The sequence below is a fragment of the Eumetopias jubatus genome, unplaced genomic scaffold, assembly GCF_037043125.1.
Source record: "Eumetopias jubatus isolate StellerSeaLion01/CBP00866 unplaced genomic scaffold, mEumJub1_p1.0 scaffold_14, whole genome shotgun sequence".
In the NCBI taxonomy this organism is placed as follows: domain Eukaryota; kingdom Metazoa; phylum Chordata; class Mammalia; order Carnivora; family Otariidae; genus Eumetopias; species Eumetopias jubatus.
This window is the reverse complement of record NW_028274820.1, coordinates 10616560-10628243: the sequence shown is the minus strand read 5'-3', so window position 1 is coordinate 10628243 and position 11684 is coordinate 10616560. Positions and strand designations below refer to the sequence as shown.

Here is an 11684-nt window from a genome sequence, read left to right as displayed (position 1 = left end):
CAGAGTGCCAGAGACAGGCATCTCCATGGCTTTTAATTCAACATGCATTTGATTCTCAGTATAGAGATTTATTTACAAAGTTGAATTGTTTTCTTAATATTTGGCAGGGAGAATCCATAAGGGGTTATGTTAATCACTAAGTTTCTCTAGGCTTAAAAAACACAGCCAACATTTCCCACGTACTCCCACTGCATGTGCACAGTAGTAAATAATTTAACACTGCTCAGCCAGGCACTGTCTTTTCCCTCTATTCATGATTACATCCAGGGATAAGCAGCAATTTCTTACTCTCTGTTTCTTTATCCTCTTCACAGGTCTTGAGAATAGAATTAATTTTTTAACTTGAAACAGTTGAAAGGTTGCTGACTTGATATGGTTTTGCATGTTTGAGTTGTAACAATATTGGTTCTTCCAAAAGATATTTTCTGCATTTGACTGAAGATTAACTCATGCTCAGCTAACATTACCAGATTCTAATAGAATGCCTTTTTAAAATCCTAAACACTCAAAGGACCATGATGATTTCAAATCATATAAGTCTTACTTATGGAAATGAAACTCATTCAAGTCTCTAATATGGTATTTACACCCATATAGTCAGAGCAGTGTATGCAAAGACAAATTCATGATTTGGGGATGGGACCCTGTCTTTTGCTCTATTTTACCTAGTATTTCTACTTCTTTCTATCTAACCACTAGAAAAGATTACCCTGAAGGGACTATGGTAGTGGGGCCAAGTGCCCAGAATGAGGTTGGATCTCTCAGTCTGGGGATGGGGGCAAGAAAGTGCCACCTAAGAGGAGGGGAGAAATCAGAGAATGGAGCAATTGCATAATCCAGTGCCCATAAAGGAAATTTGAGGGCCAAAGGCTTGGAGAAGTGAAGATGGAGTAGGATCAAGGATGAAAGCTGAAGTTGAGTTTCGGAGGCAAAAGAAGGTGAATGGGAGTTTGGGCAGAGGGGCCCTGAGCTATACTCTGGTATACTACTTTCAGGAAGACTTCTTTGATTCCTCTAGCTCGTTGTCTCCAGCTTTAAATCTCCCTATTAGTGACTTTTTATGGCACAACTATTGATGATGTGTTTTATACTCTGTTTGCTAAATCCTTAAGGTCTTTCCTTCTGTACCTAAGTAAAGGTAACAGGGAGATAAGAAAGCTAGCATTTACTGAGCACCTGCTAGGCAGTGTGCACCAGCTTAAAGCATATTTATACATTACTTAATTATGCACATCTGACAGATGAGGAAACTGAGGCTCATATTGCTGAACTCACAAGCAAGGGAGGGAGGCAGGACCCAATTCACCCCCTCTCCCTGCCCCAGTGATTTACTTCTCACAGCACCATCAGTCTGCTGTCCAGGTGTGAAAGAGTGAGTCCCACAGGCAGATACTCTCTGTTTTTGCTCTGGAAATGTGGGGACCTCAGCTAACTCCTGATTTCTGTGAAGTAGATGTTCCAGCTTGTGCTTTATTCAGGCTTGATTTCTTCCTTTGCCTGATCTCAGAGTTTTGATCATTTTACTCACTCTTTAGTAGGACCGTTAGCCAGGGAAGCTGAGGCAGGACCAAGAACTCTGGTGTGGATTTCACTCTTCACTGGAAGCTTCATTGGAAACGCTGGAGAAATGTTGTAGATAGAAATTATTTGCTTGAGTTAGTTTTATGGAGTAACTTCTGACTTCACAGAAACTTAAAATCTCCTATTTTGAAGGAATCTAAGAAACCACCTCTATTATCCATTTGTCTCCTATTTCTCACTACAGATAAAAGTGACTTAGGAGACACACTCTGGAGGTTGTGGGGGTTGGAGGCCTGCTGTTATATATTGTAGAGAATGTCCTGTGATTATTTTTTAAACATCTGTATCATTTTAATAAAGGGAGGGGAAAAGGCTAAGTATCTAGAGTGTCTTCCCTTTGGTCAGTAGAACCTTGGGAGGTAGATATATAGCAAGAAATCTCCTAAACTAGAGACTAATGCCCTCCAATTTTGGTTAAATTTCTGAGCCTTCTGTCAAAACCTCCAAAATGCACTGTCATTGGGAACATTCCTTCCTTCCTGTGAGAGCTGCAGTGTGCACTCCACATAGCTGTGTTGTAAGCAAAGGGCCCATGCACAAGATTTCCAGCACCATGTAGAACCCATCTGAACTCCTCATTCTAAAAGATTCTTTCTCTTTGTGGCCTCTTCTTCACTTCTGTTATTTTTATTTGGCCCCAGGCCCTGTCTCCTTTGCAACCTCTCAGACAAGTGAAAACTGCACTGTTGTCTTTGAGTACCAGGAAACAAAATGAAAAGTAATGAGAAGTCTCTGCCAGAGGGGTTTGTGTTGCTACTTTCTTCCGTTTATGCATTTATCAGCTTTTATTATCTTGATTTAAAACCTTAGGTCACAATTAGGAGGTAAAACATAAAGGCCTAGATTTAAATGGTGCCAATCATGCCCTATCCATTTCATTCTTTTCTCTGTTTTGCCAAAAATGAAATCCCTTTGATTTCATTTCCTCATTCCTTATAATGGTGTGTAGATCTGTCAGGGCAGAGAATGTGTCGTTGGCTCTCTCGTTTTTAGTTAATACTACACTTTTCTGCATTAACTCCAACCCACCAGCTATACATTTGTGTCATTACATGCCTGGTTGGCACACATTCAATTAGATGCACAATGTGCATCTCATAGTGTATTGAGTTGATTCTGACAAGAATTATGATAAATGACATTTAGTAGCTTTATCACCCAGAGATTTTCATTTTACAACATCAATCGGGGAAGTAAGAGTAGCTATTAAGCTGACCTAATGTGAGTCTTTACTCTTTTGCATCACTTCACATTCATTATAGCTCATAGTACAGAATGATGACACTTGTTCATTCAAACAAGTTTCACTGAGTGTCTCCTGGGTGCCAGATACCAGTTGAGGCACAGGGAACATCAGTGAGGTAACAAGCAAAATCCTTCTTCTCAGGTGGCTAACAAGCATGGAGCAAAAAGGAAGACAGAGCAATAAGTTTCTATTGGTAAGATATCCGGGGGAACACTACTACGTGGGGCAAAGGGTTCGTGAGGAGAGGGAAGAGAACTGAGGTTGCAGTGGTGGAGGACGGCCTCTCTAAAAAGTTGACCTGAGTGAAGCAGAGCAAGCTCTGCAGATACTGGGCAGCCTTCCAAACATAGGGAACAGCACATGTCAAGGACCCCAGGATAGAACAGGGGTGGCATGCTTGAGGAAAAGAAAAAACACAAAATCTGGACCACAAGGAGCACTGGGAAAGTGGCTGAGAATAGGTAACTGATGGACAGATTCAGGTAAGGCCTTGTGGGCCAAAAAAGGCGCTTAAATTTCATTCTGATAAAGTTGGGATGCCTTTGGACAGTTTTGAGCAAGGGCACATAATCTGACCTTTGTTTTAATAGAGTCACTCTAACCGTGATGAGGAGAATGGACTACAGGGGTAAGCGTAGAAGCAGGAAACCAGGAAGGAGCTACACAATAACCCCACGAAAGGTAATGGGAGTGGGACCAGGATGGGGTGGGGGAGGGGAGGCAGAGAGGACTAGATTCGAGCTGTGCTCCAAAAGTGAAGCCAAGAGGATTTGCTGAAAGACTGGGAGACAGAAGAACTCCAAGGACTGGGGATGCAGAGCTACATGAATAAAATTGGTGTTTTCTGAAAGAGAGAAACCTGAGGGAAGAGAAACTCAAAGAGGGAGGAAGAAATTGAGGGTTCTCCTTTGGACATATTAGAGAAGGTTGTGAGTGGACATGTGAGGGGAGATGAAGTTCAGAGCTGAGGATAGGTTGAAATGAGAGCCAAGCCTCTTTCAGCATCTATAGATCTTGCTGACCTTAAGTTGGAGTCTATTTATGTCTGAAGTTTTATCTCACTTTTTTCTCTCCCCTTATTCCCACATCCTTCCCCCCCCGGCCCCGGCCCCACCAGGAGTACACCTTCTGATCTCTCCTGCCCCAAACCCACAAACCAGGTATTCCTAGAACACTATGTGGGAACTAGAAAACTCTTTTGGAAAAAAGCATATTCTTCCTCTCTGAAGTGTGTTGATTATTCTTCATATGCTTCATATGCAGTATGACTGAGAGCCTTTACATTTTGAGCAACGAGAGAGATTCTTACTGAGAAAAATAATTGCCTATGGAATAAAGGCTGAATTTGTCAGGCTGGCATTTAAGTTTCTGAATAATCTGACTCCATCCCACCTCTTCAAGGCTCCATATGTTCAATTTCAGAGGGCACCTCTATTAATCCAAGAGTTGGTCTGATCTTCTTCACTCAGTGGGAGGAGGCACCCAGGGAGACCAGGTGGTGGTAACATCAAAGGAAGAAACACATGGACAGAAGTTTGGTCCTAGGGGGAAAGACTCTTGACTTGGAGAACACAGATAGTCTAGTCCCTAAAGAGGTGATTTCTGGTGCAGGAAAGAGCAACTTCACCCCTGTTCAGACTTGGGACTCAGCTTCCATGTTCTTCAGTGAACCTGCAGTATCTCCTTCCTGAGAAAAGGAGTGCCTTAAATTGCAGAAGAAGTATTTGTATTACTTGAAATGGACTCCGACCTCACAATAATCACTAATTAATACACTGCCATTCTTACAGATTAGTCTTGTTTGCTGCATAAAGCTGTGGTTGAGTGTAGTCCCTGGAGCCTGTCTGCCTGACCTTGGAACCCACCCATAGTTGGTCTGTGATGTAGAAGAAATTACTTAACTTTTTGTAATTCAGTTTCTGCACCTGCAAACCTCCTCCAGAAGGTTGTGGTGAAGATTAAATGAACATCTTCATATGAACAAACTGTTTAGAACAATGCTGAGCTTGGAGCAAATGCTTAAAAGTGAGAGCTATTGTTGCCATCAGTCTGCCAGTCCTGAGATCATCATGACAGATTTCTGGGTTAGGGAGAAAATGCAATCTAAGGAACTGAGAGGCTGCAGGGGAAACCTTGACTTAGAAATGGACTCAGCCATGTGGTGTTCTTGGAGGTTCTGCCAGTGAAATGCCACCTCTCCAAACCCCTCTCCTCTTAGATCCTATGATGACCCCATCAATGTGGACCCATACTTTCTTTATGTCTCCCTGAAAAATGCTTCTTCACTGGTTTATTTATCAAATTACTAATTACACAAATAACTCCAAAACTTTGTGGCATAAAACAATAAACATTTAATATTTCACAGGGTTCAGAATCTGGTAGCACTTAACTGGGAAGTTCTGGCTCAGGGACTCTCCTGAGGGTGTAGTCAAGATGGTGACCAGTCATCTGAAGGTTTGGCTAGGGGACTCACCTCCAAAATAGCTCTGAGGTAACTGTTGGCGGGAGGCCTCAGTTCACTCACAGAGTTCTCCATAGGGTTGCCACATGACATGGCAGCTGGCTTTCCCTAGAATGGGTGATTCAGGAAAGCAAGGATGAAGCCATTATATCTTTCTTTTTTATTTTATTATGTTATGTTAATCACCATACATTACATCATTAGCTTTTGTTGTAGTGTTCCATGATTCATTATTTGTGTATAACACCCAGTGCTCCATGCAGTACATGCCCTCTTTAATACCCATCACCAGGCTAAACCATCCCCCCACTCCCCTCCCCTCTAGAACCCTTAGTTTGTTTCTCAGAGTCCAGAGACTTTCCTGGTTTGTCTCCCCCTTCCCCTCCGAATTCCCGCCCATCATTTTCCCTTCCTGTTCTCTTCTTCTTCTTTTTTTTTTTTTTTAACATATAATGTATTATTTGGTTCAGAGGTACAGGTCTGTGATTCAACAGTCTTACACAATTCACAGCACTCACCATAGCACATACCCTCCCCAATGTCTATCAGTCGGCCACCCCATCCCTCCCACCCCACCCCTACTCCAGCAAACCTCAGTTTGTTTCCTGAGATTAAGATTTCCTCATATCAGTGAGGTCAAATGATACATGTCTTTCTCTGATTGACTTATTTCACTCAGCATAACAGCCTCCAGTTCCATCCACATCGTTGCAAATGGAAAGATTTCATTCCTTTTGATGGCTGCATAATATTCCATTGTATATATATACCACTTCTTGTTTATCCATTCATCTGTCAATGGACATCTTGGCTCTTTCCATAGTTTGGCTCTTGTGGACATTGTTGCTATAAATATCGGTGTGCACGTACCTCTTCGGATCCCTACATTTGTATCCTTGGGGTAAATACCCAGTAGTGCAATTGCTGGATCGTATGGTAGCTCTATTTTCAACATTTTGAGGAACCTCCATACTGTTTTCCAGAGAGGCTGCACCAGCTTGCATTTCCACCAACAGTGTAGGAAGGTTCCCCTTTCTCCGCATCCCTGCCAACATCTGTCATTTCCTGACTTGGTAATTTTAGCCATTCTGACTGGTGTGAGGTGGTATCTCACTGAGATTTTGATTTGGATTTCCCTGATGCCGAGTGATGTTGAGCACTTTTTCATGTATCTGTTGGTCATATGGATGTCTTCCTTGGAAAAATGTCTGTTCATGTCTTCTGCCCATTTCTTGATTGGATCATTTGTTCTTTGGCTGTTGAGTTTAAGAACTTCTTTATAGATTTTGGATACTAGACTTTTATCTGATATGCCATTTGCAAATATGTTCTCCAATTCTGTCGGTTGTCTTCTGGTTTTGTGGACTGTTTCTTTTGCTGTGCAAAAGTTTTTATCTTGATGAGGTCCAAATAGTTCATTTTTGCCCTTGCTTCCCTTGCCTTTGGCAATGTTTCTAGGAAGAACTTGCTGTGCCTGAGGTCGAAGAGGTTGCTGTCTGTGTTCTCCATTAGGATTTTGATGGACTCCTGTCTCACATTGAGGTCTTTCAACCATTTGGAGTCTATTTTTGTGTGTGGTGTAAGGAAATGGTCCAGTTTCATTCTTCTGCATGTGGCTGTCCAATTTTCCCAACACCATTTGTTGAAGAGACTGTCTTTATTCCAGTGGACATTCTTTCCTGCTTTGTCAAAGATGAGTTGACCATAGAGTTGAGGGTCCATTTCTGGGCTCTCTATTCTGTTCCATTGATCTATGTGTCTGTTTTTGTCCCAGTACCATATTGTCTTGATGATGACAGCTTTGTAATACAGCTGGAAGTCCGGAATTGTGATGCCGCCAGCTTTGCTTTTCTTTTTCAACATTCCTCTGGCTATTCTAGGTCTTTTCTGGTTCCATACAAATTTTAGGATTATTTGCCTCATTTCTTTGAAAAAGGTGGATGATATTTTGATGGGGTTTGCATTGAACGTGTAGATTGCTCTAGGTAGCATTGACATCTTCACAATATTTGTTCTTCCATTCCATGAGCATGGAATATTTTTCCATTTCTTTGTGTCTTCCTCAATTTCTTTCATGAGTATTTTATAGTTTTCTGAGTACAGATTCTTTGCCTCTTTGGTTAGATTTATTCCTATGTATCTTATGGATTTGGGTGCAATTGTAAATGGGATCGACTCCTTAATTTCTCTTTCTTCTGTCTTGTTGGTGTATAGGAATGCCACTGATTTCTGTGCATTGATTTTATATCTTGCCACTTGACTGAATTCCTGTATGAGTTCTAGCAGTTTTGGGGTGGAGTCTTTTGGGTTTTCCACATAAAGTTTCATATCATATGCAAAGAGTGAGAGTTTGACTTCTTTGCTGATGTGGATGCCTTTGATTATTTTTGTTGTCTGATTGCTGTGGCTAGGACTTCTAAAGTACTGTTGGATCCTCTTGGCTAGTATTTTGGTGAGAATTTTTGCATCCATGTTCATCAAGGTTTTTGGTCTGTAATTCTTTTTGATGGGGTCCTTGTCTGGTTTGGGGATCAAGGTAATGGTGGCCTCATAAAATGAGTTTGGAAGTTTTCCTTCCATTTCTATTTTTTGGAACTGTTTCAGAAGAATAAGTATTAATTCTTCTTGAAATGTTTGTTAGAATTCCCCTGGGAAGCCATCTGGCCCTGGGCTCTTTGTTGGGAAACTGTTGATGACTGCTTCAATTTCCTTAGTGGTTATAGCTCTGTTCAAATTTTCTATTTCTTCCTGGTTCAATTTTGGTAGTTGATATATCTCTAGGAATGCGTCCATTTCTTCCAGGTTATCTAATTTGCTGGCATAGAGCTGCTCATAATATGTTCTTATAATTGTTTGTATTTTTTTGGTGTTGGTTGTGATCTCTCCTCTTTCATTCATGATTTTGTTGATTTGGGTCATTTCTCTTTTCTTTTTGATAAGTCTGGCCAAGGGTATATCAATCTTGTTAATTCTTTCAAAGAACCAGCTCCTAGTTTCATTGATCTGTTCTACTGTTCTTTTGGTTTCTATTTCATTGATTTCTGCCCTGATCTTTATTATTTCTCTTCTCCTTCTGGGTTTAGGCTTTATTTGCTGTTCTTTCTCTAGCTCCTTTAGGTGTAGGGTTAGGTTATGTATTTGAGACCTTTCTTGTTTCTTGAGAAAGGCTTGTATTGCTATATACTTTCCTCTCAGGACTGCCTTTGCTGCATCCCAAAGATTTTGAACATCTGTGTTTTCATTTTCATTGGTTTCCATGAATTTTTTTAATTCTTCTTTAATTTCCTGGTTGACCCATTCATTCTTTAGTAGGATGTTCTTTAGCCTCCATGTACTTGAGATCTTTCTGACTTTCCTCTTGTGATTGAATTCTAATTTCAAAGCATTGTGGTCTGAAAATATGCAGGGAATGATCCCAATCTTTTGGTACCGGTTGAGACCTGATTTGTGACCTAGGATGTGATCTATTCTGCAGAATGTTCCATGGGCACTAGAAAAGAATGTGTATTCCATTGCTTTGGGATGGAATGTTCTGAATATGTCTGTGAAGTCCATTTGGTCCAGCGTGTCATTTAAAGTCTTTATTTCCTTGTTGATCTTTTGCTTAGATGATCTGTCCATTTCGGTGAAGGGGGTATTAAAGTCCCCCACTATTATTGTATTGTTGTCAATGTGTTTCTTTGCTTCTGTTATTAATTGCCTTATATAATTGGCTGCTCCCATGTTAGGGACATAGCTATTTACAATTGTTAGATCTTCTTTTTAGATAGACCCTTTAAGTAGGATATAGTGTCCTTCCTCATCTCTTATTACAGTCTTTGTTTTAAAATCTAATTTGTCTGATATGAGGATTGCCACCCCAGCTTTCTTTTGGTGTTCCTTAGCATGGTGAATGGTTTTCCACCCTCTCACTTTCAATCTGGGGGTGTCTTTGGGTCTAAAATGAGTCTCTTGCAGACAGCCTATCGATGGGTCTTGTTTTTTAATCCAATCTGATAGCTTGTGTCTTTTGATTGGGTCATTGAGCCCATTTACATTCAGGGTAACTATTGAAAGGTATGAATTTAGTGCCATTGTATTGCCTTTAAGGTGACTGTTACTGTATATTGTCTCTGTTCCTTTATGATCTATGCGGCTTTTAGGCTCTTTCTTTGCTTAGAGGACCCCTTTCAATATTTCTTGTAGGGTTGGTTTTGTGTTTGCAAATTCCTTTAGTTTTTGTTTGTCCTGGAGGCTTTTTATCTCTCCTTCTATTTTCAATGACAGCCTAGCTGGATATAGTATTCTTGGCTGCATATTTTTCTCATTTAGTGCTCTGAATATATCATGCCAGTCCTTTCTGGCCTGCCAGAAAAAGACAGTTAAAAAAAATAACTTTGAAAGACTAAAGAATCGTGGTAAAAAGGCCATGAATTCTATGTGCAGTGTTCCCCTCGTGCTGGAGTTCTGCCATTGTCATTGATCGGTAAACTTGGTCTTGGCTGGTGGTTCTCACTGATCTTCTAGGGGATGGGCCTGTTGCTGTGGTTCCCAAATGTCTTTGTTGGAGGTGGAATTGCCCCACCCTTGCCAGGTCCGGGCTAAGGAAGCTGCTCGGGTTTGCTCTCTGGAGCTTTTGTTTCTGGAGGAGCCGAGAACTCACGTCCCAATCCTCAGTGAGCCCCCAGAGAAAAGCAGTCACTCCTGTCTCCCCAGTCTCCCGCCACACTCTGTGCTCACCTGGCCTGTCACCGAGTGTTTCTATCTCTGGCACCGACCCCGTGTGGAGTCTCCAAACGCAGCAGATCCCTGCGGTGCGCTCCCGCGCCGCTCCTTCCTGGGGAGGAAGGGGAGTCTCCCTGGATCTGCCGCTTGTTGGGTCCCTGCTGGAGGAGCAGTGGCCTGACTGGGCTGTGGATCACGGTTTATGGCAACCCCGAGCTCAGAGTCCGCTCCTCGGCTCCGTCTCTGCAGCCGGCTTTCCTGTTCCAATACCCAGGAGCTCTGCCGCACTCAGGCACCCCCGGTCTTCCTGTGACCCTGAGGCTCCAGAGACCACACTGTCCTGCGAGGGTCTCACCCCCCGCTTAGCCACTGGAGCGACGTCCCTCCGCGGAGCCGACTTCTAAAAGGTCCGATTTTGTGCTCCGCGACTCTAGCACTTGCCAGAAGCGGCCGACGGAGGCCCCCTCCCCCGCCGTCTATCCTCCCGAATATCGCCTTGGATTCACTTCTCCACACGTCCTACCTTCCAGAAAGTGGTCGCTTTTCTGTTCAGAGAGTTGTTGCTATTCTTTTCTTCGATCTCCTGCTGAGTTCGTAGGTGTTCAGAATGGTTTGATCCCTATTCAGCTAAATTCCTGAGACCAGACGAAATCCAGGTCTCCTACTCCTCCGCCATCTTGCTCCACCCCCCTCAAGGAAAAAGCCTATGGCACCCGGTATTCCCAGGCGGTCTCCCATCCAAGTACTAACCAGGCCCGACCCTGCTTAGCTTCCTAGATCAGACAAGATCCGGTGCAATCAGGGTGGTATGGCTGTAGACTATATACCCATCTTAATAGGAGACTAGGAGAGGGTATTTAGACAATTTGGAGAGTAAGTGATTTTTAGGAGAGATGAATGGGCCCTTAAAAGAAGAGATGGGAAGTGTGATAATGTGTGACCAAGTGTTTCTGGGTGTGCTGTCAACTTCTAGTCTCCTTTCCTGTGATGAGTCCATCTTCCTGGTTGATGAAACTTCTGGGAAGGGGATTTATAACAGTTGAGTTCCTTTTAGAGGGCCTGTCTTTAGGTAGATAAGGGAGCTCAAAGATAGAAAGCTTCTCTTTGCATTTACTGTTTTTCAAGTGTCTTCAGTTCAAAGTAATCAATACACCAAAGTGGTACATTTTGGGGTGGCATTTCCTGAACCCCTTCCAAAGAAGACAAGAAAGTGGACAAGGTCTTTGTAGAGTGAGAGACAAGTACAGTGAGAGATAAACAGATGACCTTGAATAGAGCTGCAGGGCATGGCTATGATTGGGGGACAGGAAAGAGAAGTTAGAAAAAGAATAGTTGTCTCCAAGTTGGGCTCCCCATTTCCCTCAAGTTCTAATTAGTCAAAGAGTCCTATTACTATCCCCATAGTTATACAAACAGTGTTTAAGAGGTTCAGAAGATCAAGGGGCAAAAACGTATTAAACTGACATTCATGGTGATGGTGAAACAAATCAATGCTGGTGAAACTCAAAGACTGGGGGTTTGTCTGTGGCTAAATGTAAAAAGCTTTTTATCCTTCCAAGATGTTGGTTGTCTCCAAGGGGCAGGAGTACTAATGAGATCATGATTAAGATGCAGTCTTTGAAAAGGCTGTTTATTTGTGGAATATTCTCTACATTTTTTGTAATAAATAAATAAACAAGTTAAATAAAT

General features: G+C 42.2%; 1 pseudogene; it reads right to left on the bottom strand.

The window, feature by feature from the left end:
• Nucleotides 1–10696: 10696 nt before the first annotated feature.
• LOC114213710 (5S ribosomal RNA) lies at nucleotides 10697–10815 on the bottom strand (annotated as a pseudogene).
• Nucleotides 10816–11684: the final 869 nt, after the last annotated feature.